Source organism: Bombina bombina, chromosome 5, assembly GCF_027579735.1.
Source record: "Bombina bombina isolate aBomBom1 chromosome 5, aBomBom1.pri, whole genome shotgun sequence".
Lineage (NCBI taxonomy): Eukaryota > Metazoa > Chordata > Amphibia > Anura > Bombinatoridae > Bombina > Bombina bombina.
Window position 1 is genome coordinate 814,325,916 of NC_069503.1, and position 25,235 is coordinate 814,351,150.

At 43.0% G+C, this 25,235-nt stretch overlaps 1 protein-coding gene across 1 annotated transcript in view; it reads right to left on the bottom strand.

The window, feature by feature from the left end:
* RAB12 (RAB12, member RAS oncogene family) overlaps positions 1-25,235 on the bottom strand; it is a 197,321-nt gene that overhangs the window by 87,152 nt on the left and 84,934 nt on the right. The gene's annotated exons all lie outside the window — the stretch shown is intronic.

Sequence of the window (25,235 nt, forward strand, 5' to 3'; positions counted from 1 at the left end):
TCGAGCCGAGGAAATATCCATCAAAAACAGAACTTTCCAAGATAAAAGCTTAATATCAATGGAATGAAGGGGTTCAAACGGAACACCCTGAAGAACTTTAAGAACCAAGTTTAAGCTCCACGGAGGAGCAACAGTTTTAAACACAGGCTTAATCCTAGCCAAAGCCTGACAAAAAGCCTGGACGTCTGGATTCTCTGCCAGACGTTTGTGTAAAAGAATAGACAGAGCAGAAATCTGTCCCTTTAACGAACTAGTGGATAAACCCTTTTCTAAACCTTCTTGTAGAAAAGCCAATATCCTAGGAATCCTAACCTTACTCCATGAGTAACTCTTGGATTCACACCAATATAAATATTTACGCCATATCTTATGGTAAATTTTTCTGGTAACAGGTTTCCGAGCCTGTATTAATGTATCAATAACCGACTCCGAAAAACCACGCTTTGATAGAATCAAGCGTTCAATCTCCATGCAGTCAGCCTCAGAGAAATTAGGCTTGGATGGTTGAAAGGACACTGAATTAGAAGGTACTGCCTCAGAGGCAGAGACCATGGTGGACAGGACGACATGTCCACTAGGTCTGCATACCAGGTCCTGCGTGGCCACGCAGGCGCTATCAGAATCACTGATGCTCTCTCCTGTTTGATCCTGGCAATCAGTCGAGGTAGCAACGGAAATGGTGGAAACACATAAGCCATGTTGAAAACCCAAGGGGCTGCTAGTGCATCTACCAGCACCGCTCCCGGGTCCCTGGACCTGGATCCGTAACAAGGAAGCTTGGCGTTCTGGCGAGATGCCATGAGATCCAGCTCCGGTTCGCCCCAACGAAGAATCAGTTGAGCAAACACCTCCGGGTGAAGTTCCCACTCCCCCGGATGAAAGGTCTGGCGACTTAGAAAGTCCGCCTCCCAGTTCTCCACGCCTGGGATGTAGATCGCTGACAGGTGACAAGAGTGAGACTCTGCCCAGCGAATTATCCTCGAGACTTCCAACATCGCTAGGGAACTCCTGGTTCCCCCTTGATGATTGATGTAAGCCACAGTCATGATGTTGTCCGACTGAAATCTGATGAACCTCAGTGTTGCTAACTGAGGCCAAGCTAGAAGAGCATTGAATATTGCTCTTAATTCCAGAATGTTTATTGGGAGGAGTTTCTCCTCCTGAGTCCACGATCCCTGAGCCTTCAGGGAGTTCCAGACTGCACCCCAGCCTAGTAGGCTGGCATCTGTTGTTACAATCGTCCAATCTGGTCTGCGAAAAGTCATTCCTTTGGACAGATGAACCTGCGACAACCACCAGAGAAGAGGATCTCTGGCCTCCTGGTCCAGATTTAGTAAAGGGGACAGATCTGAGTAATCCCCATTCCACTGACTTAGCATGCATAGTTGCAGCGGTCTGAGATGCAGGCGCGCAAATGGCACTATGTCCATTGCCGCGACCATTAAGCCGATTACTTCCATGCACTGAGCTACTGATGGGCTTGGAATGGAATGAAGGACACGGCAAGCATTTAGGATTTTTGATAACCTGGACTCCGTCAGGTAAATCTTCATCTCTACAGAATCTATGAGTCCCTAGAAAAGGAACCCTTGTGAGTGGTAACAGAGAACTCTTTTCCATGTTCACTTTCCACCCATGCGACCTCAGAAATGCTAGAACTATCTCTGTATGAGACTTTGCATTTTGAAAACTTGACGCTTGTATCAGAATGTCGTCTAGGTACGGAGCCACCGCTATGCCTCGCGGTCTTAGTACCGCCAGAAGCGAGCCCAGAACCTTTGTAAAAATTCTCGGGGCCGTAGCCAACCCGAAGGGAAGAGCTACAAACTGGTAATGCCTGTCTAGAAAGGCAAACCTTAGGTACCGATAATGATCTTTGTGAATCGGTATGTGAAGGTAGGCATCCTTTAAGTCCACTGTGGTCATATACTGACCCTCTTGGATCATGGGTAGGATGGTTCGAATAGTTTCCATTTTGAACGATGGAACCCTTAGGAATTTGTTTAAGATCTTCAGGTCCAAGATTGGCCTGAAGGTTCCCTCTTTTTTGGGAACCACAAACAGATTTGAGCAAAAACCTTGCCCTTGTTCCGTCCGCGGAACCGGGTGGATCACTCCCATTACTAAGAGGTCTTGTACACATCGTAGAAATGCCTCTTTCTTTATTAGGTTTGTTGATAACCTTGACAGATGAAATCTCCCTTGTGGAGGAGATGTTTTGAAGTCCAGAAGGTATCCCTGAGATATGATCTCCAACGCCCAGGGATCCTGGACATCTCTTGCCCAGGCCTGGGCGAAGAGAGAAAGTCTGCCCCCCACTAGATCCGTTTCCGGATAGGGGGCCCTTTCTTCATGCTGTCTTAGGGGCAGAAGTAGGTTTTCTGGCCTGCTTGCCCTTGTTCCAGGACTGGTTGCCTTTCCAACCCTGTCTGTAACGAGTAGCAGTCCCTTCCTGTTTTGGAGCGGAGGAAGTTGATGCTGCTCCTGCCTTGAAATTACGAAAGGCACGAAAATTAGACTGTTTGGCCTTTGATTTGGCCCTGTCCTGAGGAAGGGTGTGACCCTTACCTCCAGTAATGTCAGCAATAATTTCTTTCAAGCCGGGCCCGAATAAGGTTTGCCCTTTGAAAGGAATATTAAGCAATTTAGATTTAGAAGTCACATCTGCTGACCAGGATTTAAGCCATAGCGCTCTGCGCGCCTGGATGGCGAATCCGGAGTTCTTAGCCGTTAGTTTGGTTAAATGCACAACGGCATCCGAAACAAATGCATTAGCTAGCTTAAGGGCTTTAAGCTTGTTCATAATCTCATCCAATGGTGCTGTGCGAATAGCCTCTTCCAGAGACTCAAACCAGAATGCCGCTGCAGCAGTGACGGGCGCAATGCATGCAAGGGGCTGTAATAAAAACAGAATTTATGTTTACCTGATAAATTACTTTCTCCAACGGAGTGTCCGGTCCACGGCGTCATCCTTACTTGTGGGATATTCTCTTCCCCAACAGGAAATGGCAAAGAGCCCAGCAAAGCTGGTCACATGATCCCTCCTAGGCTCCGCCTTCCCCAGTCATTCGACCGACGTAAAGGAGGAATATTTGCATAGGAGAAATCATATGATACCGTGGTGACTGTAGTTAAAGAAAATAAATTATCAGACCTGATTAAAAAACCAGGGCGGGCCGTGGACCGGACACACCGTTGGAGAAAGTAATTTATCAGGTAAACATAAATTCTGTTTTCTCCAACATAGGTGTGTCCGGTCCACGGCGTCATCCTTACTTGTGGGAACCAATACCAAAGCTTTAGGACACGGATGAAGGGAGGGAGCAAATCAGGTCACCTAGATGGAAGGCACCACGGCTTGCAAAACCTTTCTCCCAAAAATAGCCTCAGAAGAAGCAAAAGTATCAAATTTGTAAAATTTAGTAAAAGTGTGCAGTGAAGACCAAGTCGCTGCCTTACATATCTGATCAACAGAAGCCTCGTTCTTGAAGGCCCATGTGGAAGCCACAGCCCTAGTGGAATGAGCTTTGATTCTTTCAGGAGGCTGCCGTCCGGCAGTCTCGTAAGCCAATCTGATGATGCTTTTAAGCCAAAAAGAGAGAGAGGTAGAAGTTGCTTTTTGACCTCTCCTTTTACCAGAATAAACAACAAACAAGGAAGATGTTTGTCTAAAATCCTTTGTAGCATCTAAATAGAATTTTAGAGCACGAACTACATCCAAATTGTGCAACAAACGTTCCTTCTTTGAAACTGGATTCGGACACAAAGAAGGCACGACTATCTCCTGGTTAATGTTTTTGTTAGAAACAACTTTCGGAAGAAAACCAGGTTTAGTACGCAAAACCACCTTATCTGCATGGAACACCAGATAAGGAGGAGAACACTGCAGAGCAGATAATTCTGAAACTCTTCTAGCAGAAGAAATTGCAACCAAAAACAAAACTTTCCAAGATAATAACTTAATATCAACGGAATGTAAGGGTTCAAACGGAACCCCCTGAAGAACTGAAAGAACTAAATTGAGACTCCAAGGAGGAGTCAAAGGTTTGTAAACAGGCTTGATTCTAACCAGAGCCTGAACAAAGGCTTGAACATCTGGCACAGCTGCCAGCTTTTTGTGAAGTAACACAGACAAGGCAGAAATCTGTCCCTTCAAAGAACTTGCAGATAATCCTTTCTCCAAACCTTCTTGAAGAAAGGATAGAATCTTAGGAATTTTTATCTTGTCCCAAGGGAATTCTTTAGATTCACACCAACAGATATATTTTTTCCATATTTTGTGGTAGATTTTTCTAGTTACAGGCTTTCTGGCCTGAACAAGAGTATCAATGACAGAATCTGAAAACCCTCGCTTTGATAAGATCAAGCGTTCAATCTCCAAGCAGTCAGTTGGAGTGAGACCAGATTCGGATGTTCGAACGGACCTTGAACAAGAAGGTCTCGTCTCAAAGGTAGCTTCCATGGTGGAGCCGATGACATATTCACCAGGTCTGCATACCAAGTCCTGCGTGGCCACGCAGGAGCTATCAAGATCACCGATGCCCTCTCCTGATTGATCCTGGCTACCAGCCTGGGGATGAGAGGAAACGGCGGGAATACATAAGCTAGTTTGAAGGTCCAAGGTGCTACTAGTGCATCTACTAGAGTCGCCTTGGGATCCCTGGATCTGGACCCGTAGCAAGGAACCTTGAAGTTCTGACGAGAGGCCATCAGATCCATGTCTGGAATGCCCCACAATTGAGTAATTTGGGCAAAGATTTCCGGATGGAGTTCCCACTCCCCCGGATGAAATGTCTGACGACTCAGAAAATCCGCTTCCCAATTTTCCACTCCTGGGATGTGGATTGCAGACAAGTGGCAGGAGTGAGTCTCCGCCCATTGAATGATTTTGGTCACTTCTTCCATCGCCAGGGAACTCCTTGTTCCCCCCTGATGGTTGATGTACGCAACAGTCGTCATGTCTGATTGAAACCGTATGAACTTGGCCTTTGCTAGCTGAGGCCAAGCCATGAGAGCATTGAATATCGCTCTCAGTTCCAGAATATTTATCGGGAGAAGAGATTCTTCCCGAGACCAAAGACCCTGAGCTTTCAGGGGTCCCCAGACCGCGCCCCAGCCCACCAGACTGGCGTCGGTCGTGACAATGACCCACTCTGGTCTGCGGAAGCTCATCCCCTGTGACAGGTTGTCCAGGGACAGCCACCAACGGAGTGAATCTCTGGTCCTCTGATCTACTTGTATCGTTGGAGACAAGTCTGTATAGTCCCCATTCCACTGACTGAGCATGCACAGCTGTAATGGTCTTAGATGAATTCGCGCAAAAGGAACTATGTCCATTGCCGCTACCATCAAACCTATTACTTCCATGCACTGCGCTATGGAAGGAAGAGGAACAGAATGAAGTATTTGACAAGAGTTTAGAAGTTTTGATTTTCTGGCCTCTGTCAGAAAAATCCTCATTTCTAAGGAGTCTATTATTGTTCCCAAGAAGGGAACCCTTGTTGACGGAGATAGAGAACTTTTTTCTACGTTCACTTTCCACCCGTGAGATCTGAGAAAGGCCAGGACAATGTCCGTGTGAGCCTTTGCTTGTGGAAGGGACGACGCTTGAATCAGTATGTCGTCCAAGTAAGGTACTACTGCAATGCCCCTTGGTCTTAGCACCGCTAGAAGGGACCCTAGTACCTTTGTGAAAATTCTTGGAGCAGTGGCTAATCCGAACGGAAGTGCCACAAACTGGTAATGCTTGTCCAGAAATGCGAACCTTAGGAACCGATGATGTTCCTTGTGGATAGGAATATGTAGATACGCATCCTTTAAATCCACCGTGGTCATGAATTGACCTTCCTGGATGGAAGGAAGAATTGTTCGAATGGTTTCCATTTTGAACGATGGAACCTTGAGAAACTTGTTTAGGATCTTGAGATCTAAGATTGGTCTGAATGTTCCCTCTTTTTTGGGAACTACGAACACATTGGAGTAGAACCCCATCCCTTGTTCTCCTAATGGAACAGGATGAATCACTCCCATTTTTAACAGGTCTTCTACACAATGTAAGAATGCCTGTTTTTTTATGTGGTCTGAAGACAATTGAGACCTGTGGAACCTCCCCCTTGGGGGAAGCCCCTTGAATTCCAGAAGATAACCTTGGGAGACTATTTCTAGCGCCCAAGGATCCAGAACATCTCTTGCCCAAGCCTGAGCGAAGAGAGAGAGTCTGCCCCCCACCAGATCCGGTCCCGGATCGGGGGCCAACATCTCATGCTGTCTTGGTAGCAGTGGCAGGTTTCTTGGCCTGCTTACCTTTGTTCCAGCCTTGCATTGGCCTCCAGGCTGGCTTGGCTTGAGAAGTATTACCCTCTTGCTTAGAGGACGTAGCACTTGGGGCTGGTCCGTTTCTGCGAAAGGGACGAAAATTAGGTTTATTTTTGGCCTTGAAAGACCTATCCTGAGGAAGGGCGTGGCCCTTGCCCCCAGTGATATCAGAAATAATCTCTTTCAAGTCAGGGCCAAACAGCGTTTTCCCCTTGAAAGGAATGTTAAGTAATTTGTTCTTGGAAGACGCATCCGCTGACCAAGATTTTAGCCAAAGCGCTCTGCGCGCCACAATAGCAAACCCAGAATTTTTCCCGCTAATCTAGCCAATTGCAAAGTGGCGTCTAGGGTGAAAGAGTTAGCCAATTTGAGAGCATGAATTCTGTCCAAAATCTCCTCATAAGAAGAATCTTTATTGAGCGCCTTTTCTAGTTCATCGAACCAGAAACACGCTGCTGTAGTGACAGGAACAATGCATGAAATTGGTTGTAGAAGGTAACCTTGCTGAACAAACATCTTTTTAAGCAAACCCTCTAATTTTTTATCCATAGGATCTTTGAAAGCACAACTATCTTCTATGGGTATAGTGGTGCGTTTGTTTAGAGTAGAAACCGCCCCCTCGACCTTGGGGACTGTCTGCCATAAGTCCTTTCTGGGGTCGACCATAGGAAACAATTTCTTAAATATAGGGGGAGGGACGAAAGGTATGCCGGGCCTTTCCCATTCTTTATTTACAATGTCCGCCACCCGCTTGGGTATAGGAAAAGCTTCGGGGGGCCCCGGGACCTCTAGGAACTTGTCCATTTTACATAATTTCTCTGGAATGACCAAATTCTCACAATCATCCAGAGTAGATAACACCTCCTTAAGCAGGGCGCGGAGATGTTCCAATTTAAATTTAAATGTAATCACATCAGGTTCAGCTTGTTGAGAAATTTTCCCTGAATCTGAAATTTCTCCCTCAGACAAAACCTCCCTGGCCCCCTCAGACTGGTGTAGGGGCACTTCAGAACCAATATCATCAGCGTCCTCATGCTCTTCAGTATTTTCTAAAACAGAGCAGTCGCGCTTTCGCTGATAAGTGGGCATTTTGGCTAAAATGTTTTTGATAGAATTATCCATTACAGCCGTTAATTGTTGCATAGTAAGGAGTATTGGCGCACTAGATGTACTAGGGGCCTCCTGTGTGGGCAAGACTGGTGTAGACGAAGGAGGGGATGATGCAGTACCATGCTTACTCCCCTCACTTGAGGAATCATCTTGGGCATCATTTTCTCTAAATTTTGTGTCACATAAATCACATCTATTTAAATGAGAAGGAACCTTGGCTTCCCCACATACAGAACACAGTCTATCTGGTAGTTCAGACATGTTAAACAGGCATAAACTTGATAACAAAGTACAAAAAACGTTTTAAAATAAAACCGTTACTGTCACTTTAAATTTTAAACTGAACACACTTTATTACTGCAAATGTGAAAAAGTATGAAGGAATTGTTCAAAATTCACCAAAATTTCGCCACAGTGTCTTAAAGCCTTAAAAGTATTGCACACCAAATTTGAAAGCTTTAACCCTTAAAATAACGGAACCGGAGCCGTTTTTATATTTAACCCCTTTACAGTCCCTGGTATCTGCTTTGCTGAGACCCAACCAAGCCCAAAGGGGAATACGATACCAAATGACGCCTTCAGAAAGTATTTTCTATGTATCAGAGCTCCTCACACATGCATCTGCATGTCATGCTTCCCAAAAACAAGTGCGCAATAGAGGCGCGAAAATGAGGCTCTGCCTATGATTAGGGAAAGCCCCTAGAGAATAAGGTGTCCAATACAGTGCCTGCCGGTTATTTTACATAATTCCCAAGAATAAAATAATTCCTCAAAGCTATGAAGTATAAAATATGCTTATATATTCAATCGTTTTAGCCCAGAAAATGTCTACAGTCTTAAAAGCCCTTGTGAAGCCCTTTTTTTCTTTATGTAATAAAAATGGCTTACCGGATCCCATAGGGAAAATGACAGCTTCCAGCATTACATCGTCTTGTTAGAAATGTGTCATACCTCAAGCAGCAAAAGTCTGCTCACTGTTTCCCCCAACTGAAGTTAATTCCTCTCAACAGTCCTGTGTGGAAACAGCCATCGATTTTAGTAACGGTTGCTAAAATCATTTTCCTCTTACAAACAGAAATCTTCATCTCTTTTCTGTTTCAGAGTAAATAGTACATACCAGCACTATTTTAAAATAACAAACTCTTGATTGAAGAATAAAAACTACATTTAAACACCAAAAAACTCTAAGCCATCTCCGTGGAGATGTTGCCTGTACAGCGGCAAAGAGAATGACTGGGGAAGGCGGAGCCTAGGAGGGATCATGTGACCAGCTTTGCTGGGCTCTTTGCCATTTCCTGTTGGGGAAGAGAATATCCCACAAGTAAGGATGACGCCGTGGACCGGACACACCTATGTTGGAGAAAAACCTTGTTGAACAAACATTTTCTTAAGGTAACCTTCTAATTTTTTATCCATTGGATCTGAGAAAGCACAACTATCCTCCACCGGGATAGTGGTACGCTTGGCTAAAGTAGAAACTGCTCCCTCTACCTTAGGGACCGTCTGCCATAAGTCTCGTGTGGTGGCGTCTATTGGGAACATTTTTCTAAATATTGGAGGAGGGGAAAAGGGCACACCGGGTCTATCCCACTCCTTGCTAATAATCTCTGTAAGCCTTTTAGGTATAGGAAAAACGTCAGTACACACCGGCACCGCATAGTATTTATCCAGCCTACATAATTTCTCTGGGATTGCAACAGTGTCGCAATCATTCAGAGCCGCTAACACCTCCCCTAGCAATACACGGAGGTTCTCAAGCTTAAATTTAAAATTTGAAATTTCTGAATCCGGTCTCCCCGGATCAGATCCGTCACCCACAGAATGAAGCTCTCCGTCCTCATGTTCTGCAAATTGTGACGCAGTATCGGACATGGCTCTCGTGTCATCGGCGCGCTCTGTCCTTAACCCAGAGCTATCGCGCTTGCCTCTTAACTCAGGCAAATTAGATAATACTTCTTTCTATTGGGCTCCACATTGGCTTTTAAACATAATGAACAAGTAGATTAATCTGTATCAGACATGTTTAAACAGACTAGCAATGAAGGCTAGCAAGCTTGGAAAAAATCTTTCAATAAATTTACAAGCAATAGAAAAAACGCTGCAGCGCTTTTAAAAACACAAAAAACTGTCACAGTTGAAATAACAATGAACTAATTCAGTTATAGCCAACAATTTTAACAGCAAATGTATGAATTTAGCAGAGGATTGCACCCACTAGCAAACGGATGATTAACCCCTCAATACCCAAAAACGGATAATCAATTTAAGATTTAACGCTTTTATCACAGTCAAACAAACACACTGTCACAGGTCTGCTGTGACTGATTACCTCCCTCAAAAATGAATTTTGAAGACCCCTGAGCTCTCTGGAGACGTCCTGGATCAAGGAGGAAGAAGCAGGAAGACTGTGCTAGAATTTTAACTGCGCAACAAGGCGCTAAAAAAGGCCCCTCCCACTCATAATACAACAGTGGGAGACCTGTTACAACTGTTTCTATGCAGAAATATACGTTAGCCATATGGAAAAAAATCATGCCCAAAAAGATTTATCACCAAAGTACCTCACAAAACGAATAACATGCCAGTAAACGTTTTAAAAACAACTTTCCAGTGTTATGCAAAGTTATCACTAAGCCTGCTACCAGTCGCTTCTACTGCAGTTAAGGCTCATACATTTACTTCAGTATTAACAGTATTTTCTCAGTCAAATTCTAGTCCCTAGAAAATAACTCAACTGCGCATACATTTATCAGCCTGATACCAGTCGCTACTACTGCATTAAAGGCTGTACTTACATCATATGGGTAACAGCAGTGTTTTCTTAGTCAATTCCATTCCTAGAAAATATTACTGCACATACCTCATTTGCGGGGGACCCCGCTTGCTATTCCCTTTGCTGAAGTTACCCCACTCCTCAGAATGTGCGAGAACAGCCAGTGGATCTTAGTTACGTCTGCTAAGATCATAGAAAACGCAGGCAGATTCTTCTTCTAAATACTGCCTGAGAGAAAAAACAGCACACTCCGGTGCCATTTAAAATAATAAACTTTTGATTGAAGAATAATTAGGTAAAAAACTCCTATCTCCTCTCGCGACCTCCTTCTTTGTTGAGACTTGCAAGAGAATGACTGGATATGACATGTGAGGGGAGGAGCTATATAGCAGCTCTGCTTGGGTGATCCTCTTGCAACTTCCTGTTGGGAAGGAGAATATATCCCATAAGTAATGGATGACCCGTGGACTGAACACACTTAACAAGAGAAATACAGTCTTATGGACTGATGAATCAAATTTTGAAATCCTTAATTTGGTAAAGGAGAGGATGGTTCCTCATTGTGTAAACATCAAGGGTCCGACTTATCATGGGCCGAATTGGGCCAATTACCCGTTTCCGGGCGAGCTTTTAGGCTTGCCGGAAACAGGAGTTAAGAAGCACCGGTTTTAAGACTCTGAGGTTATGGACATCAACCCGCCCAATCATGTACGATTGGGTTGATTGACACCCCCTGCTAGCGGTCACAAATCTGCAGGGGGTGGCACTGCACAAGCAGTTCACCAGAACTGCTTGTGCAATGTTAAATGCCGACAGCGTATGCTGTTGGCATTCATAGATGTCTGGCGGACATGATCCACTACAGCAGATCATGTCTGCCAGACATTGATAAATCGTCCCCCAAGTGTGAAACATGGAGGAAGTGTGATCATCTTGGGCTCTTTTGCTGGATCCATCGCTAGAGAGTTGCACAAAAACATAATTTATGCTTACCTGATAAATTTATTTCTCTTGTAGTGTATTCAGTCCACGGATCATCCATTACTTATGGGATATATTCCCTTCCCAACAGGAAGTTGCAAGAGGATCACCCACAGCAGAGCTGCTATATAGCTCCTCCCCTCACATGTCATATCCAGTCATTCGACCGAAACAAAACAAGAAAGGAGAAACCATAGGGTGCAGTGGTGACTGGAGTTTTAATTAAAATTTTGATCTGCCTTAAAAAAGACAGGGCGGGCCGTGGACTGAATACACTACAAGAGAAATAAATTTATCAGGTAAGCATAAATTATGTTTTCTCTTGTTAAGTGTATTCAGTCCACGGATCATCCATTACTTATGGGATACCAATACCAAAGCTAAAGTACACGGATGATGGGAGGGACAAGGCAGGAACTTAAACGGAAGGAACCACTGCCTGTAGAACCTTTCTCCCAAAAACAGCCTCCGAAGAAGCAAAAGTGTCAAATTTGTAAAATTTTGAAAAGTTGTGAAGCGAAGACCAAGTCGCAGCCTTGCAAATCTGTTCAACAGAGGCCTCATTCTTAAAGGCCCAGGTGGAAGCCACAGCTCTAGTGGAATGAGCTGTAATTCTTTCAGGGGGCTGCTGTCCAGCAGTCTCATAGGCTAAACGTATTATGCTACGAAGCCAAAAGGAGAGAGAGGTTGCCGAAGCTTTTTGACCTCTCCTCTGTCCAGAGTAAACGACAAACAGGGAAGAAGTTTGACGAAAATCTTTAGTTGCCTGTAAATAGAACTTCAGGGCACGGACTACGTCCAGATTATGCAAAAGTCGTTCCTTCTTTGAAGAAGGATTAGGACATAATGATGGAACAACAATCTCCTGATTGATATTCCTGTTAAAAACTACCTTAGGTAAAAACCCAGGTTTAGTACGCAGAACTACCTTGTCTGAATGGAAAATCAGATAAGGAGAATCACAATGTAAGGAAGATAACTCAGAGACTCATCGAGCCGAGGAAATAGCCATCAAAAACAGAACTTTCCAAGATAAAAGCTTAATATCAATGGAATGAAGGGGTTCAAACGGAACACCCTGAAGAACTTTAAGAACCAAGTTTAAGCTCCACGGAGGAGCAACAGTTTTAAACACAGGCTTGATCCTAGCCAAAGCCTGACAAAAAGCCTGGACGTCTGGATTCTCTGCCAGACGCTTGTGTAAAAGAATAGACAGAGCAGAAATCTGTCCCTTTAGTGAACTAGCGGATAAGCCCTTTTCTAAACCCTCTTGTAGAAAAGACAATATCCTAGGAATCCTAACCTTACTCCATGAGTAACTCTTGGATTCACACCAATATAAATATTTACGCCATATCTTGTGGTAAATTTTTCTGGTAACAGGTTTCCGAGCCTGTATTAATGTATCAATAACCGAATCCGAAAACCCACGCTTTGATAGAATCAAGCGTTCAATTTCCAAGCAGTCAGCCTCAGAGAAATTAGGTTTGGATGGTTGAAAGGACCCTGAATTAGAAGGTCCTGCCTCAGGGGTAGAGACCATGGTGGACAGGACAACATGTCCACTAGGTCTGCATACCAGCGCCTGCGTGGCCACGCAGGCGCTATCAGAATCACCGATGCTCTCTCCTGTTTGATCCTGGCAATCAGTCGAGGTAGCAACGGAAAAGGTGGAAACACATAAGCTATGTTGAAAACCCAAGGGGCTGATAGTGCATCTACCAGCACCGCACCCGGGTCCCTGGACCTGGATCCGTAACAAGGAAGCTTGGCGTTCTGGCGAGATGCCATGAGATCCAGATCCGGTTTGCCCCAACGACGAATCAGTTGAGCAAATAACTCGGGGTGGAGTTCCCACTCCTCCGGATGAAAGGTCTGGCGACTTAGAAAATCCGCCTCCCAGTTCTCCACGCCTGGGATGTAGATTGCTGACAGATGGCAAGAGTGAGACTCTGCCCAGCGAATTATCTTCGAGACTTCCAACATCGCTAGGGAACTCCTGGTTCCCCCTTGATGATTGATGTAAGCCACAGTCGTGATGTTGTCCGACTGAAATCTGATGAACCTCAGTGTTGCTAACTGAGGCCAAGCTAGAAGAGCATTGAATATTGCTCTTAATTCTAGAATGTTTATCGGGAGGAGTCTCTCCTCCTGAGTCCACAATCCCTGAGCCTTCAGGGAGTTCCAGACTGCTCCCCAGCCTAGTAGGCTGGCATCTGTTGTTACAATCGTCCAATCTTGTCTGCGAAAAGTCATTCCTTTGGACAGATGAACCCGTGACAACCACCAGAGAAGAGAATCTCTGGTCTCCTGGTCCAGATTTAGCAAAGGGGACAGATCTGAGTAATCCCCGTTCCATTGACTTAGCATGCATAGTTGCAGCGGTCTGAGATGTAGGCGCGCAAATGGCACTATGTCCATTGCCACGCCCATTAAGCCGATTACTTCCATGCACTGAGCTACTGATGGGCTTGGAATGGAGTGAAGGACACGGCAAGCATTGAGAATCTTTGATAACCTGGACTCCGTCAGGTAAATCTTCATCTCTACAGAATCTATAAGAGTCCCTAGAAAAGGGACCCTTGTGAGTGGTAACAGAGAACTCTTTTCCACGTTCACTTTCCACCCATGCGACCTCAGAAATGCTAGAACTATCTCTGTATGAGACTTTGCATTTTGAAAACTTGACGCTTGTATCAGAATGTCGTCTAGGTACGGAGCCACCGCTATGCCTCGTGGTCTTAGTACCGCCAGAAGTGAGCCCAGAACCTTTGTAAAAATTCTCGGGGCCGTAGCTAACCCGAAGGGAAGAGCTACAAACTGGTAATGCCGGTCTAGAAAAGCAAACCTTAGGTACAGATAATGATCTTTGTGAATCGGTATGTGAAGGTAGGCATCCTTTAAGTCCACTGTGGTCATATACTGACCCTCTTGGATCATGGGTAGGATGGTCCGAATGGTTTCCATCTTGAACGATGGAACCCTTAGGAATTTGTTTAAGATTTGTAAGTCTAAGATTGGTCTGAAGGTTCCCTCTTTCTTGGGAACCACAAACAGATTTGAATAAAACCCTTGCCCCTGTTCCGTTCGCGGAACTGGGTGGATCACTCCCATCACTAAGAGGTCTTTTTACACATTGTAGAAATGCCTCTTTCTTTACTAGGTTTGTTGATAACCTTGACAGATGAAACCTCCCTTGTGGAGGAGAAGTTTTGAAATCCAGAAGGTATCCCTGAGATATAATCTCCAACGTCCAGGGATCCTGTACATCTCTTGCCCAAGCCTGGGCGAAGAGAGAAAGTCTGCCCCCCACTAGATCCGTCTCCGGAAAGGGGGCCCTGTCTTCATGCTGTCTTAGGGGCGGAAGTAGGCTTTCTGGCCTGCTTGCCCTTGTTCCATGACTGGTTGCCTTTCCAACCCTGTCTGTAACGAGCAGTAGTTCCTTCCTGTTTTGGAGCGGAGGAAGTTGATGCTGCTCCTGCCTTGAAATTACGAAAGGCATGAAAATTAGACTGTTTGGCCTTTGATTTGGCCCTGTCCTGAGGAAGGGTGTGGCCCTTACCTCCAGTAATGTCAGCAATAATTTCCTTCAAGCCGGGCCCGAATAAGGTCTGCCCTTTGAAAGGAATGTTTAGTAGTTTAGACTTAGAAGTTACATCTGCTGACCAGGATTTAAGCCATAGCGCTCTGTGCGCCTGTATGGCGAATCCGGAATTCTTAGCCGTAAGTTTGGTTAAATGCACTACGGCATCCGAAACAAACGCATTAGCCAGCTTAAGGGTTCTAATCTTGCTCAAAGATTCATCCAATGGTGCTGTGCGAATCGCCTCTTCCAGAGACTCAAACCAGAATGCCGCTGCAGCAGTGACAGGCGCAATGCATGCAAGAGGCTGTAATATAAAACCTTGTTGAACAAACATTTTCTTAAGGTAACCCTCTAATTTTTTTATCCATTGGATCTGAGAAAGCACAGCTATCCTCCGCCGGGATAGTGGTACGCTTGGCTAAAGTAGAAACTGCTCCCTCCACCTTAGGGACCGTCTGCCATAAGTCTCGTGTGGTGGCGTCTATAGGGAACATTTTTCTAAATATCGGAGGAGGGGAAAAGGGCACACCGGGTCTATCCCACTCCTTGCTAATAATCTCTGTAAGCCTCTTTGGTATAGGAAAAACGTCAGTACACACCGGTACCGCATAGTATTTATCCAGCCTACATAATTTCTCTGGGATTGCCACCGTGTCACAATCATTCAGAGCCGCTAACACCTCCCCTAGCAACACGCGGAGGTTCTCAAGCTTAAATTTAAAATTTGAAATTTCTGAATCCGGTCTCCCCGAATCAGAACCGTCACCCACAGAATGAAGCTCTCCGTCCTCATGTTCTGCAAATTGTGACGCAGTATCAGACATGGCTCTCGTGTCATCGGCGCGCTCTGTCCTTAACCCAGAGCTGTCGCGCTTGCCTCTTAACTCGGGCATATTGTATAATACTTCTTTCATAACATTAGCCATATCATGTAAAGTGATTTGTAAGGGCCTTGATGTACTTGGCGCCTCAATCTTACGCACCTCCCGAGCGGGAGACGAAGGTACTGACACGTGAGGAGAGTTAGACGGCATAACTTCCCCCTCGTTGTCTGGTGATAATTTCTTTATCGGTACAGATTGACTTTTATTCAAAGTAATATCAATACAATTGGTACACATATTTCTATTGGGCTCCACATCGGCTTTTAAACATAATGAACAAGCAGATTCCTCTGTATCAGACATGTTTAAACAGACTAGCAATGAAGCTAGCAAGCTTGGAAATTACTTCAATAAGTTTACAAGCAATATAAAAAACACTGCAGCGCTTATTTTAAAAAACACAATTGAATAACAAAGAACTAGTTCAGTTATAGTCAACAATTCTTTAAATGTATTAATTAGCAGAGGATTGCACCCATTAGCAAAAGGATGATTAACCCCTCAGTACCCAAAAAACGGATATCAAATTAAGATTTAACGCTTTTATCACAGTCAAACACACTGTCACAGGTCTGCTGTGACTGATTACCTCCCTCAAAAACGAATTTTGAAGATCCCTGAGCTCTCTGGAGACGTCCCGGATCAAAGAGGAAGAAGCAGGAAGACTGTGCTAGAATTTTAACTGCGCAACAAGGCGCTAAAAAAAGGTCCCTCCCACTCCTATTACAACAGTGGGAGACCTGATATAACGGTTTCTATGCAGAAATATACGTTATCCGTGTGGAAAAAAATCATGCCCCAAGAGATTTATCACCAAAGTACCTCACAAAACGATTAACATGCCAGTAAACGTTTTAAAAAACAACATTTCAGATGCTGTGTAAAGTTATTACTAAGCCTGCTACCAGTCGCTTCTACTGCAGTTAAGGCTCACACATTATATCAGTATTAACAGTATTTTTTCAGTCAAATTCTAGTCCCTAGAAAATAACTCTACTGTGCATACATTTATCAGCCTGATACCAGTCACTACTACTGCATTTAAGGCTGTACTTACATCATACGGGTAACAGCAGTGTTTTCTTAGTCAATTCCATTCCCAGAAAATATTGTACTGCACATACCTCATTTGCGGGAGACCCCGCATGCTATTCCCATTTTCTGAAGTTACCCCACTCCTCAGAATGTCGAGAACAGCCAGTGGATCTTAGTTACGCCTGCTAAGATCATAGAAAACGCAGGCAGTTTCTTCTTCCAAATACTGCCTGAGATAGAAAAACAGCACACTCCGGTGCCATTTAAAATAACAAACTTTTGATTGAAGAATAATTAAGTAAAAACTCCAGCTCCTCTCGCGACCTCCTTCTTTGTTGAGGGTTGCAAGAGAATGACTGGATATGACATGTGAGGGGAGGAGCTATATAGCAGCTCTGCTTGGGTGATCCTCTTGCAACTTCCTGTTGGGAAGGAGAATATATCCCATAAGTAATGGATGACCCGTGGACTGAACACACTTAACAAGAGAAATGTATTTTAGTATTATATTTTCTGGTCAACAGGAGATGCACTGGACCAAGAACCACAACAGATTATTTCCAATGATTGATAATATCAAACTCAGAGTTAAATCCCTGAGGAACCTGAGTGTTCAATGTCTTGATCCAGTACACCTCCTGTTTAGCCAAAATCTGATCCTTATCACCACCTCTAGGGGGCAATTTTATGGTCTCAATGCCTCGCCATCTAAATGCTCCAGTATCTTTGCCGTGCACCTCTATGAAGTGCCGTGATAATGCTGAGCATGGCTTCTCATATTTGATATATCCTAAATGTTCGCTGATTCTGGTACGGACTTCCCTACTAGTCATTCCAACGTATTGTTTGGAATGTGCCTGGCACTCAATGAGGTACACTACATAGGTACTGGAACATTTGATGCACCCTCTGGATGCAAATTTTTGTGTAGTGGCACAAGAATAAAATTCTTTGCCTTCAGTGATAAAATCACATGCTTTGCATCTGTGATCCCCGCACTTGTAGGTGCCATTAACCTGCAACCAAGAACCTTTGTTCTTTGGTTTGCAAGCTAAAAGGCTTGGAGACAGCATGTTGCCTAGGGTCAAATTCTTTGAGTAGACACACCTGAACCCCTTCTCCACTGTGGATTTTAGGTGTACATCTCCCAAAAGGATGGGAAAATATTTCTGTATGATGTCACACACTTTTGAGAAATCTGAAGAGTATTGTGTAATGAATGTGAGTGGTCTTTCCTCCCTATTCCCACGTTTGGACGTTAAGGAGTTGCTTTTTCCTTCTTGGGCTGTTTTCTTTGCTATGTTGTTAAGCAACTTTGATGGATATCCCCTGCTTTTTAGTCTTTGCTTGAGTAATTTAGATTCCTCTAGGAAATCACTGTCATTATTGCAGACCCTCCTAGCTCTCAGGAATTGACCCTTTACTATTCCCTTAAATACATGAGAGGGATGTCCACTCTTGTGGTGTAAGATCGTATTCCCTAAGATGGGTTTCCTGTATAGTTTTGAAACAATCTTATGTGTCTCATTATCTCCTGTTAGGGTGACATCTAGAAAGTTGACTCATAAGTAAACGTGAGGCCATGCCTGGCCTCACTGAGATGCCGAAAAAATGAAACTGCTTGATTCTCGGTAGATGACCAGATAAATATGAGGTCATCAATGAAGCGGCGGTAAAAAACCACTTCTGCTCTGAGGGGGTATCACCTCCATAGATGAAAAACCGTTCAAGCCAGCCCATAAACAGATTCGCATAGGAGGGGGCGAATTTGGCCCCCATGGCTGTGCCTTGCTTCTGGAGGTAAAACACCCCCTCAAAGCAGAAGTAGTTATGTTCAAGCAAGTACTGGGTAATACGCAAAAGATACGCTATGTGTTCAGTAGTCAAGTCAGAGCTGGAAGTGAGGAAATATTCAATGGCATTTAACCCCATGTCGTGGGGTATGCTGGAGTACAACAAAACCACATCTATGGTGAGCCAGCTGTAATGTGCAAACCATTCGATGTCCTCCAGCATATCCAACACATGCGTTGTATCAAGAATATAGCTTGGCAAGGCCAGAACATATGGCTGGAGTATTCCATCCAGCCAGTCACACAAAGGCTCAAGAAGTGAGCCTATCCCTGAAACGATGGGACGACCCTTGACATTAGTAAGGCTCTTGTGGACCTTAGGCAGATGGTGGAAGATGGGGATAATTGGACATTTCACATATAAGGAATCTGCTGTTTGTTGGTCCAATATTCCTAATTCAACCCCATCATCCAGCATCTGCCCAAGCTCATGTTGGAAACGTTTGGTAGGATTTTGATCCATAATTGAATATGTACAGGGATCAGTTAATTGTCGTAAAGCCTCGTTGACATAGTCTACACGATCAAGTACCACCACACTGCCTCCCTTATCAGATTGTCTTATGACAATATTGTCATTATTCTGTATTGAAATGATTGCTTCTTTTTCTGATTTAGAGAGATTGTGCGTGGTTGATGTAGTAGACATACTAAGTTGTTTTAAGTCCTCAACCACCCGCTTGTGAAAAACCTCCAAAGATTTTCCCCGATGATGTATCGGGTAAAAATTGGAGGTAACCTTTCTTTGGGGAAACTTAGTATTGGTTGCATGGCTAGACAATGTGGACTCCCTTTCCAAACTTTCCAGAGATGCAACACTACAGGCCTCTTGGAAGCTGAGGGTAGAGGGGCAAGAGGATTCTGAATTATCTTGTGAGTGACAATAGCTCGCATCATCACTTTTAGCTGACATTTCAAAATGTTTATTTAAAGTTATTTTCCTTACAAAACGATTGAGATAAATAATAGTTTGAAAAAGATTGAACTTTCTGTTAGGGCAAAAGCCCAAACCAAGCTCCAAAATATTAAGTTCAGTTCTGTTCAGGATATATGATGACAAATTAATGACACTACTAGATTGAGCTAACTTGTCACTTTGGGATCTCTCAATGTGTATATGTGCTTGGGAGTATGTACCTGCTTCCCTCCCCCTCCTGTATGTTTCTGAGCCACGTGAAAAACCTGTGGTACTACAGTTTCCTGTTGTGTACCTTTACATCCAGAGATTAGTACACAATAGGAAACTGTAGTACCACAGGTTTTTCACGTGGCTCAGAAACATACGGGAGGGGGAGGGAAGCAGGTACATACTCCCAAGCACAGATACACATTGAGAGATCCCAAAGTGACAAGTTAGCTCAATCTAGTAGTGTCATTAATTTGTCATCATATATCCTGAACAGAACTGAACTTAAGATTTTGGAGCTTGGTTTGGGCTTTTGCCCTAACAGAAAGTTCAATCTTTTTCAAACTATTATTGATCTCAATCGTTTTGTAAGGAAAATAACTTTAAATAAACATTTTGAAATGTCAGCTAAAAGTGATGATGCGAGCTATTGTCACTCACAAGATAATTCAGAATCCTCTTGCCCCTCTACCCTCAGCTTCCAAGAGGCCTGTAGTGTTGCATCTCTGGAAAGTTTGGAAAGGGAGTCCACATTGTCTAGCCATGCAACCAATACTAAGTTTCCCCAAAGAAAGGTTACCTCCAATTTTTACCCGATACATTATCGGGGAAAATCTTTGGAGGTTTTCCACAAGCGGGTGGTTGAGGACTTAAAACAACTTAGTATGTCTACTACATCAACCACGCACAATCTCTCTAAATCAGAAAAAGAAGCAATCATTTCAATACAGAATAATGACAATATTGTCATAAGACAATCTGATAAGGGAGGCAGTGTAGTGGTACTTGATCGTGTAGACTATGTCAACAAGGCTTTACGACAATTAACTGATCCCTGTACATATTCAATTATGGATCAGAATCCTACCAAACATTTCCAACATGAGCTTGGGCAGATGCTGGATGATGGGGTTGAATTAGGAATATTGGACCAACAAACAGCAGATTCCTTATATGTGAAATGTCCAATTATCCCCATCTTCCACCATCTGCCTAAGGTCCACAAGAGCCTTACTAATGTCAAGGGTCGTCCCATCGTTTCAGGGATAGGCTCACTTCTTGAGCCTTTGTGTGACTGGCTGGATGGAATACTCCAGCCATATGTTCTGGCCTTACCAAGCTATATTCGTGATACAACGCATTTGTTGGGTATGCTGGAGGACATCGAATGGTTTGCACATTACAGCTGGCTCACCATAGATGTGGTTTCGTTGTACTCCAGCATACCCCACGACATGGGGTTAAATGCCATTGAATATTTCCTCACTTCCAGCGCTGACTTGACTACTGAACACATAGCGTATCTTTTGCGTATCACCCAGTACTTGCTTGAACATAACTACTTCTGATTTGAGGGGGTGTTTTACCTCCAGAAGCAAGGCACAGCCATGGGGGCCAAATTCGCCCCCTCCTATGCGAATCTGTTTATGGGCTGGCTTGAACGGTTTTTCATCTATGGAGGTGATAACCCCCTCAGAGCACTAGTGGTTTTTTACCGCCTCTTCATTGATGACCTCATATTTATCTGGTCATCTACCGAGAATCAAGCAGTTTCACTTTTTCGGCATCTCAGTGAGGCCAGGCATGGCCTCACGTTTACTTATGAGTGGCACAGGCAGAGAGTCAACTTTCTAGATGTCACAATAACAGGAGATAATGAGACACATAAGATTGTTTCAAAACTATACAGGAAACCCATCTCAGGGAACACGATCTTACACCACAAGAGTGGACATCCCTCTCATGTATTTAAGGGAATAGTAAAGGGTCAATTCCTGAGAGCTAGGAGGGTCTGCAGTAATGACAGTGATTTCCTAGAGGAATCTAAATTACTCAAGCAAAGACTAAAAAGCAGGGGATATCCATCAAAGTTGCTTAACAACATAGCAAAGAAAACAGCCCAAGAAGGAAAAAGCAACTCCTTAACGTCCAAATGTGGGAATAGGGAGGAAAGACCACTCACATTCATTACACAATACTCTTCAGATTTCTCAAAAGTGTGTGACATCATACAGAAATATTTTCCCATCCTTTTGGGAGATGTACACCTAAAATCCACAGTGGAGAAGGGGTTCAGGTGTGTCTACTCAAAGAATTTGACCCTAGGCAACATGCTGTCTCCAAGCCTTTTAGCTTGCAAACAAAAGAACAAAGGTTCTTGGGTGCAGGTTAATGGCACCTACAAGTGCGGGGATCACAGATGCAAAACATGTGATTTTATCACTGAAGGCAAAGAATTTTATTCTTGTGCCACTACACAAAAATTTGCATCCAGAGGGTGCATCAAATGTTCCAGTACCTATGTAGTGTACCTCATTGAGTGCCAGGCACATTCCAAACAATACGTTGGAATGACTAGTAGGGAAGTCCGTACCAGAATCAGAGAACATTTAGGATATATCAAATATGAGAAGCCATGCTCAGCATTATCACGGCACTTCATAGAGGTGCACGGCAAAGATACTGGAGCATTTAGATGGCGAGGCATTGAGACCATAAAATTGCCCCCTAGAGGTGGTGATAAGGATCAGATTTTGGCTAAACAGGAGGTGTACTGGATCATGAAATTGAACACTCAGGTTCCTCAGGGATTTAACTCTGAGTTTGATATTATCAATCATTGGAAATAATCTGTTGTGGTTCTTGGTCCAGTGCATCTCCTGTTGACCAGAAAATATAATACTAAAATACATTTTATCTTCCAATGTGGTGCACTTTATTTTATTCTTTTCTTACTGTTGCACTCCACAATGTAATTACACAGTGGTCAAGATATTATTTATCTATAATAACATACTTATTGCCCCTTCACTGTATAACATCTTACTACCTACCTATACTGGCTATATAATAAATAAAATAAAATAAAAAGTCTAGTCCCTAGAATTTTTAAATTGAGCACTCTTAAACATCCATAGTAACATTTAAGCCATTAACCTTAGTTTAAGGTACATCAATTCAATGCATATTTGATTTTCAAGTGCACATATAAATACATTATAGCCACAGGTCTTAATCAGATAGTAGGTTGAACTATGTCCACTTACTTGGACTGTATGTAAAATTGCACTTTATAAATCTTATGCTTATATTTTTGGATTTTTGTTAAGAACATGGTATATTTCTATGGAATCTAACTTTTCTTGGATTAGTTCAATGCTTTGTTAAGTGACTTATTATGTGTGTATTTTTGTCCTTACATGGTTAATAGGGGTGTGTTACACACCAACCAATAGCCATCAAGTTTGTATCCTTTTTAAACAGACACTTACCTGTGTCTAATTAGGTTTATGAGTACGGCACTGGGCCGAAACGCGTAAAACCTATCACTACTGTGTGATCCATGTTGAACTTTTAACTTGAACAATAAAGCTGTTTTTCTTTTATATATTTTGGATATCGGGACCGCTTCTTTTTCTTTTTTCATATGTGCCTACAAGGATTACAAGGAATCCTCTACAAGGTTCCCTTTACCCGCAAGTAGATACAGGCAACACCCGGCGGACTCACTGATTCATTTGTTATGGAGCTCCGGCTAAGAAGCAGGTACGAGCATTGGATTGGATTGGTTAACCGTTTTTCCATGTGACCCCGCATCTTGACCGCTATTGGCAGATTGGTTCTGTTCGTCAGAAACCCCAGAGGACAACGAAACCGGCGAGAAAGAGAGCTGCCTGATTGGAGTCACTGCAGGAGCAGTACGTTATCGGTGTCGGCCGTAAAGTTTCCGTTCCTGCTGGGTATTGAACCACGAGTAGTTGGAGCGTCTGGTAGCTTCATTTCCGCGTGTGTGGATACTCGTGAAATTCTACTACGGATAAGAGCGGGTGAGTCTTGACGCCTGAATAGCGTCTCTTCATACAAACAACCTTAAACACGTTTTGCATGGACATTTAACCATTTAACCATTTGTGCTCGCTAGATTGTCTGATACCTATAGCGCTTAAGCCTAAAAAACATTAGGGGCTTTGGACTGCCTTTTTCCCATACATTACACGGCAATTCATGGGTAAACCACAGAAAAACTTTTGCTATTTATCTAGAGTAGGTAGAATGTATATCTAGAGTAGGTAGAATGTATACCTAAAGTAGGTAGAATTTATATCTATAGTAGGTAGAATGTAGTATATCTAGAATAGGTAGAATGTAGTATATCTAGAGTAGGTAGAATGTAGTATATCTAGAGTAGGTAGAATGTAGTATATCTTGAGTAGGTACAATGTATAATCTAAAGTAGGTAGAATGTAGTATATCTAGAGTAGGTACAATGTATATCTAAAGTAGGTAGAATGTAGTATATCTTGAGTAGGTACAATGTATAATCTAAAGTAGGTAGAATGTAGTATATCTAGGGTAGGTAGAATGTATATCTAAAGTAGGTAGAATGTAGTATATCTAGAGTAGGTACAATGTATATCTAAAGTAGGTAGAATGTAGTATATCTAGAATAGGTACAATGTATATCTAAAGTAGGTAGAATGTAGTATATCTAGAGTAGGTACAATGTATATCTAAAGTAGGTAGAATGTATATATTTGAAGGTTTAAATAGCAAATGTTTTGCAATAACGCCTTTGAGCACCAGACGGCAGCAGTGTGTACACAATGTGTAATACAGCTAAAAGCATTCTTGCAAAACTGTTGCCCTATAGTGCTCCAGACATGTGCACCCTTATGCGCCTATAATCTGCTTTTCAACTAAAAGATACCACAAGAACAAAGTAAATTTGATAGAATTAAATTGTAAACTTTCTTTTTTTCTTTTTCTAAATTGTTCACTCTAGCTGAATCACGAAAGACAAAAAATTGTGAGTTTCATGCCATTTAAATTTAATATATAAGGACTTCAGCAAGCTAAATGATATATTGAAGGCTATGACACCAGAATGGAGAACAAAAAAAAAAATCTGTCTATTAGATCTTAGTATGAAATTTATGCAGCCACATGTGGTGATAATTATTAGCATTCTGACAGAAAAGGAACCACAATATTTGAGAAAATACTTTATTATATAGACAAAAGGAGGAGTTCTGCCTTATCCTTATGAAAAATGAAGTATAAAGATATGAAACATATGGACAAAACCACAAAATTAGTGAGCAAAAACTATACAAACAAAATCACAGTGCAGGGGATAGAGATGCAGAGGATTTATCAGTAATGTCTGAGAAAGCAATATTCTAGTATAAGGGTGTAAAGCATTTACCTCAGAGCCAGTAGTCTTCTCTAGAAAGTGAGGTTAGATAACAGGCAAGCATTCCAGACAGGCATATAGATGAAGGACCAAGACAAGTCACATACATTCAACCATAGCTGACCGATGGAGCCACAGATAAAGTAAGGGCAAGACAAGCACATGGTGAGAATAAAACAAAAAGCAGTGAATGAATAGAAGTGAATGGGATGCATTATAAAGAACATTGGGCATTGCAGAAACAGTGAATTAGTCACAAACATAATGACACAAAACTCAACACTGACAAAAATGGCATTTTGCTGTATGGTTAAAGGGGCAAAAAAACACATTGTAATTACAAGACATTTCTGTTAATATACAATAATATCAGCAGTG